The sequence below is a fragment of the Salmo salar genome, chromosome 08 (assembly GCF_965601325.2).
Source record: "Salmo salar chromosome 08, fSalSal1, whole genome shotgun sequence".
Taxonomy (NCBI): domain Eukaryota; kingdom Metazoa; phylum Chordata; class Actinopteri; order Salmoniformes; family Salmonidae; genus Salmo; species Salmo salar.
The window spans coordinates 13,844,219-13,851,451 of NC_138298.1; the positions used below are offsets into that span (position 1 = coordinate 13,844,219).

Below are 7,233 nucleotides of genomic sequence, written 5' to 3' on the forward strand. Positions count from 1 at the left end.
TATGAAAGCAAAACATAAGCCATGTAATTACATTTACAAAGGGACCTGGAGTTGCTTCCAAAGACCCGCGTGTGCCCCAATCCATTCCCTCTCCACTTGGTTGCTGAGACAGTAACAGTCGATTTCAATCAAACACTATTTTATTGGTATTTCTGGGTGGCTTAACTCAATCATTCTGTTTGCACAACAATAATGTACCTAAAATAATGTTTTGAATCAAAGAAATGTTAAGTCAGCCTACTTGCTGTCTATAGTCTGCACTGTTTGGGAAGAATATAGCCTACTATTTTCCTATAGGCTTTGCCTATACTTACAACCCTGATTACCAGGTTAATTATAAAAGATCTGCACCAAGACCATTGATTTTCCCTTTCACATACTAATGTAGGTGAATGCCAGCCGGATCCCATTGATAACTAATAGGCTAATGGGTCTGTGTGATTATAAAAGCCCACCTTGTTTCAAACTCCAGGCACAACGTGTGTACATGCTCCTCGTGTCAGCCTTTCCATGAGACCCATCGCTGCAGCGTGGAGATCGAGAGGTCTTGCACGAATAGGTCATGTGTGCGCGCAGGGGGCTTCGACGTCTACCGATACTAGTGCGTCGCTCCGTCCTCGACGTGCGTAGGAGCTTGATCTGTGCCTTGGAATGGGACCAAATCCTACGCGCACGTACATTGCGATAGGCTAATTACGCAAATGAATAGGTTATATTTATTTTCACTATATTAATACAGTTATGCAACGAGTAAGAGTAATGACGGTAGCAGCTAGTGTTCACTGGGAAGCGGTAAAATGCCGCTCGCTTGTGGGCATGCTGGCTGCATATGACAGCATATAGCAGCACTTTCGATTGTTCGTTAAGAATTCAGCATAGCAAGTCTGAATGAAGGTCTGGTTATTAAATGGGTAAATAGTTAAATAGTAATATTCTCTAAAACGCTATGGTGACAAACACACTTTGCTGCCCTGTTTCCAATCGTCCACATGGCTGGCAGAACATATTCAAGTAAGTAAATACATTTTGAAAATGTACAACAAAAAACATTTATTATTAGCTAACTAGCAACAGTGCAGGCTAACTCAAATGAGCTGCTAACGTAGCTAGCTATTTAGCCAACTTTACATACTGTATAGATGGCTGGCTAAGTGAATTAAATATCACCAGCTACCTAACTTCATATTAGCTGGCTATCTTGATGTATTTATCACTGTTAAAAAAAACTCAAAATGCATTTGTAGGTAGCTATCTAACAGCCATGGAGGAGGGTGAAAGGATAGCAGACCCAACTGTCAAAGTGAGAGAGTAGGCTATTCTGGATAGGGCAGGTACTTTTGTGTAGTTCCTGTCCCTAGAAGTGAGGACGGATATAATAGTAACATAATATTCAGTGCCGTCTAATTTGAATATAATGAAGTCTGTTTCTTGTGAGGTTTTCTGACCTCAGATACAGAGAGCTGTGAAAGCCTGTCTGCAGACGAAGAGGTCCCAAAGAAGAGCAATGGTTCTCAGTCCTGGTCCTGGGGACTCAAAGGAGTGCACATTTCTGTTTTTGCCTTAGTGCTGCACAGCTGATTCAAATGATCAACTTATCATCAAGCTTCAAGTGTTATTTATGTATTCATTTGTGATGTTATCCTTGATATGATCCTGCTAAATTGTCACGTGCTCCACATGCACATGTGTGTGCACATGCATCTATCAATCCAATGTTATCATGATTTGTTCTACTTTAGTAATCCACAGTGACCTGGTGATGTAAAAGTTTAATAATAACATTATCTTCCATATTCCTACAGATACCTTGTAACTGGAGATTCCTTCAAAACGATTGCCTACAGTTGCCGTGTAGGGCACTGCAAGGTTGGGTGACCAGGGCCATCTGGAACTGCTTCCTGGAGGAATTCAGACGTGTGAAGGCTACTGGTGTCCTGCATAACTTCATGCGGATGGACAAGAGGACCAGGAGGGGATCTGCAGCTCGCCGCCGTGTGCCAGAGGAGAAGTCTGCTGCTCAGCAGGATGTTTCAAGGATGGGGTCCAACAACGCAGCAAGAGAGGCAATCCGTGTGCGGGAGATCTTCACATCCTACTTCTTTGAAGAGGGTGCTGTTCACTGGCAACACCATAGACTACATTACACTGATTTCTACTTCTCAGGTAAGGGTGTGATGTCTGTACAAAAACAAAACAGACTATTTTAACTCACCCATATTGAAATAATGTAGAACAATAACTCACACCTATCATGGATCAATCTGATTGATGGATTGTGTTGTGCAGTAAGCAGGCTCAGGTGTATAACTGTGGCTCCTTCCACCTTCAAACAGTAGACAAGAGGGCCAACCATGGAGAATAGTAAGACACTTCATTATTGTTGTCCCCAGTCCACCTGGCCGTGCTGCTGCTCCAGTTTCAACTGTTCTGCCTGCGGCTATGGAGCCCTGACCTGTTCACTGTGATTACTATTATTTGACCATGCTGGTCATTTATGAACATTTGAACATCTTGGCCATGTTCTGTTATAATCTCCACCCAGCACAGCCAGAAGAGGACTGGCCATAGCCTGGTCGCTCTCTAGGTTTCTTCCTAGGTTTTGGCCTTTCTAGGGAGTTTTTCCTAGCCACCATGCTTCTACACCTGCATTGTTTGCTGTTTGGGGTTTTAGGCTGGGTTTCTGTACAGCACTTTGATATATCAGCTGATGTAAGAAGGGCTATATAATTTGATTTGATTATTTCTATAACTGCACTATATTGTTTGTCCTCGTGTGTCTGTGCATGTTTTTCAGCATAAAGTACTCTGCAGCCACTTAGTATGGACACCAGGTGAGGCCACACACACAGATTCCTGTTGAACACTGTCTCTACCTACCTTCTTTTCTCAATAACAGTCTCTCTCCTTCACTTCATCCCTCTCTCCCTAAATCCTATAGGTTATATCAGCTGTGTGTAACTTGCCTAGTTAAATAAAAAATAAATATCAGTTGTGTCGGTGAACCCCTCCCGCATCTGAACTGGCTACATAGAGGGAACAGTGTGTTCAGAGGTGAGGTCACTTGGTCAGGTCAACAGGAAGTATTATTAAAGAGATGCTTTACATTGAAATAGAGATGCAGTAGTCCCAGAGTTAATGATCCAAGGTCAGTTTTGCATTTCACCTGATGATTATGATGACTGACAGTGTTAGAATAAAAAATGTTAAAAAGCATGGCTTAAACATGCTATCTCTCCCTCTCCATCTGTCTCTCGTCTGCAGGTGTTTTGATGTGAAAGAGGATGCCAACTCCCAGTCCCGTCATCGCCACCTCACCCGCTCTTAAGACAACCTTCGGGCCGACTGAGAGGCTGGTTATGAGACACCACTAGAGACACTATTATGTAATTGTGATGAACTGAGAGAATATTAGGGTAGCACTGTGATTCATTAATCATATCCTCTCTTCCCTGCTCCTCTGTTCTTACCTCTTTCCCTTTCTGTCTTTTTATCTCTCGCCGCCACCTCTTCTTCCTGTTTTTATAATGCACACCAGATGTGCATTGAAGTACAGATTGAACTTGTATTTATAATATTACAATTATAATATTTATAATGCATGTATTATGTATTTATAACACTTGGATAATGAACTTCTTTCAATAAAGTGTTTGACATTCTCTACTGGTTGAAATTAAGTCTGATTTGATTAAATACTACATCAATCCGGTGTTTATCAGATCAATGCAGATGAAAGAAAGATATTGAGATGAATCGGTTTTAGAGTATTTACATGATGTATAGGAAGTGGAGTGTACTGTTTTTAAAATTCTATTTCTGTATATATGAATAACAAATCAGCCTTTAACTAGTTAAATCATGTTTCTAGTCTATTGCATAATTACAATATGTAACCGTTGATGCCTCAGGACCAACATTGGTAAACACTGTTGAAGTGTATATTTGTAATACATACAGTTGAAGTTGGAAGTTTACATACACCTTAGTTAAATACATTTAAACTCAGTTTTTCACAATTCCTGACATTTAATCCTAGTAAATATTCCCTGTTTTAGGTCAGTTAGGATCAACACAATATTAATAATGTGAAATGTCAGAATAAGAGAGAATTATTTCAGATTTTATTTCTTTCATCACATTCCCAGTGGGTCAGAAGTTTACATACACTCAATTAATATTTGGTAGCATTGCCTTCAAATGTTTCAGGTAGCCTTCCACAAGCTTCCCACAATAAGTTGGGTGAATTTTGGCCCATTGCTCCTGACCGAGCTGGTATAACTGAGTCAGGTTTGTAGGCCTCCTTGCTCGCACATGCTTTTTCAGTTCTGCCCACAAATTTTCCATGGGATTGAGATCAGGGCTTTGTGCTGGCCACTCTAATACCTTGACTTTTTTGTCCTTAAGCCATTTTGCCAGAACTTAGAAAGTATGCTTGGGGTCATTGTCCATTTGTGACCAAGCTTTAACTTCCTGACTGATGTCTTAAGATGTTGCTTCAATATATCCACATAATTTTCCCTGCTACATGATGCCATCTATTTTGTGAAGTGCACCAGTCCCTCCTGCAGCAAAGCACCCCCACAACATGATGCTGCCACCCCCGTGCTTCATGGTTGGGATGGTGTTCTTCGGCTTGCAAGCCTCCCCCTTTTTCCTCCAAACATAACGATGGTCATTATGGCCAAACAGTTCTATTTTTGTTTCATCAGACCAGAGGACATTTCTCCAAAAAGTACAATCTTTGTCCCCATGTGCAGTTGCAAACCGTAGTCTGGCTTTTTTTTATGGCGGTTTTGGAGCAGTGGCTTCTTCATTGCTGAGCGGCCTTTCAGGTTATGTCGATATAGGACTCGTTTTACTGTGGATATAGATAATTTTGTACCTGTTTCCTCCAGCATCTTCACAAGGTCCTTTGCTGTTGTTCTGGGACTGAGTTGCACTTTTCGCACCAAAGTACATTCATCTCTAGGAGACAGAACGCGTCTCCTTCCTGAGCGGTATGATGGCTGCGTGGTCCCATGGTGCTTATACTTGCGTACTATTGTTTGTACAGATGAATGTGGTACCTTCAGGCGTTTGAAAATTGCTCCAAAGGATGAACCAGACTTGTGGAGGTCTACAATTTTTTTTCTGAGATCTTGGCTGATTTCTTTTGATTTTCCCATGATGTCAAGCAAAGAGGCACTGAGTTTGACGGTAGGTCTTGAAATACATCCACAGGTACACCTCCAATTGACTAAAATGATGTCAATTAGGCTATCAGAAGCTTCTAAAGCCATGACCAAATTTTCTAGAACTTCCCAAGCTGTTTAAAGGCACAGTCAACTGGAATTGTGATACAGTGAATTATAAGTGAAATAATCTGTCCGTAAACAATTGTTGGAAAAATTACTTGTGTTATGCACAAAGTAGATGTCCTAACCGACTTGCCAAAACTATAGTTAACAAGAAATTTCTGGTGTTTGAAAAACTAGTTTTAGTGACTCCAACCTAAGTGTATGTAAACTTCCGACTTCAACTGTACATGCAGACACAGCATCATTCAAAGACTGGAATTTGATACTCCTGGTATTGGATATGACTGACAATTATCTCAAAGACATTCATACCTGAACTGAACCTTTATTTGCCAAGGTAGAGTACATGATCAGTGAATATATTAAATATACAGGCTACAATGTGGGGATGTCATGCATGGTAATAACTACATGTATATACGGCTTGCATCCTTGGCACAAAGTTATATTATATTCTACTCAATCCATAGACTTCATTATTGTCATTCAAACTGTTTTGAAGTTGATACAACTGGCTATGATAGCTGAGGTTCATAGCTAGGTTCTGAACTAATATGTATACCAAACGTTTTAGGGCCCATACACAGATCGGCTACATAGTTAGCTACACATCCATTGGCATACAAGTATTTTTTATCCTGCACAATAAGCAAGAAAATAGTTAGCTAGCTACGTTACTTCATCTATCTGCATTGCATGGCAAGCTTACAAAATTGTACATTCAATTCGCAGTAAATGCTTTATGTAACCGATGTGAAGAGAGGGATGGAAGCTATACTGTTACATTAATGCTGTTGACACGGATCACTGGTTGCTGCGGAAAAGGAGGAGTGTAACTGATGTGAAATGGCTAACTAGTTAGCGGTGGTGCGCGCTAATAACGTTTCAATCAGTGACGTCACTCGCTCTGAGACCTTGAAGTAGTTGTTCCCCTTGCTTTGCAAGGGTTGTGGCTTTTGTGGCGCGATGGGTAACAATGCTTCAAGGGTGTCAGTTGCTGATGTGTGCATCGAGTTCCTGTTTCGAGCCCAGGTATGAGGGACAGAAGCTAAACTGTTAGCTAGATTCTTTACATCCACTTTTTCACAAGACGAAAGCTTGGTTTGCTGGTTGTTTCAGGAGTCCCTAAAACATTAAACAACCAGAATTACAATGTCATACTCATGTCACAACACCCATAAAGCTAGCCAGCTAGCTGGCTAATGTTAGCTAGTCAGCTAGCTTGCTAAATCGCGATTTTCGTAAATTAACTTTATGAGAAAAAATATGCATAATCGTTTGTCTCTACATAAACTAACATATTCCTCTCAACTGTACATTTTTGCACGATTCGTTATGATATTATAATCACTTAAATTTGCTTCCATCCTAGTATTTTTGTCAGCCATCTTTGCTAAAGAAAGTCTCCAGCCTTGGGTCACATAGCATCAAATTTGTCATGGGAACCAGTCGATATGATTGGTCATTGCCCAGCTGTCGCTGCTGTGGTTTGAATAAAGTTGGGAAAAGCTGATATATTTCTCCGCCTCTCATGCCACCTTCACACCGCCAAAGGTCTTCCCTCTCCTCTTCTCACCTGCTTTCCTTCCATTGAAAATGAATTGGAAGCAGTGTTTCACCGTGTAGCACCGCTTGCTTGTGAACACCCTCTGTGCTCCCTTGCTGCCCCCCTTTTTTAAACTTGGTTGCAAGCTGCATTGCAACTGCGAGCAGTGCAGTGCAAATGGGGCAAATGCTATAGGCCTACTTAAAAAAAAGAGCTATAATTAAGGTTGCATGTCGATTACATTCCCCACAGTTTGGAAAATGTGTGTTTTTTTTTATGTGAAATTCCCTTACATTGATAACTTTTTGGAAATCCAAACAGTTTTCCACGTTGATTTAACTTCATCACATTGCATTTTTTGTTGTTGAAATTATACTTGTAAACAATGTT

The 7,233-nt window shown here is 40.8% G+C and overlaps 1 long non-coding RNA gene across 2 annotated transcripts; it reads left to right on the top strand.

Annotated features, from left to right (window-relative positions):
* Window positions 1-256: 256 nt before the first annotated feature.
* Window positions 257-3,659, top strand: LOC106610006 (uncharacterized). 2 transcript variants are annotated; one of them, XR_014393064.1, is made up of 3 exons: window positions 359-1,011; window positions 1,245-2,831; window positions 3,262-3,659. It is a non-coding gene; the product is annotated as an uncharacterized LOC106610006 (long non-coding RNA). The 2 variants fall into 2 exon arrangements; XR_014393063.1 differs by having other exon boundaries at window positions 257-2,831.
* Window positions 3,660-7,233: the final 3,574 nt, after the last annotated feature.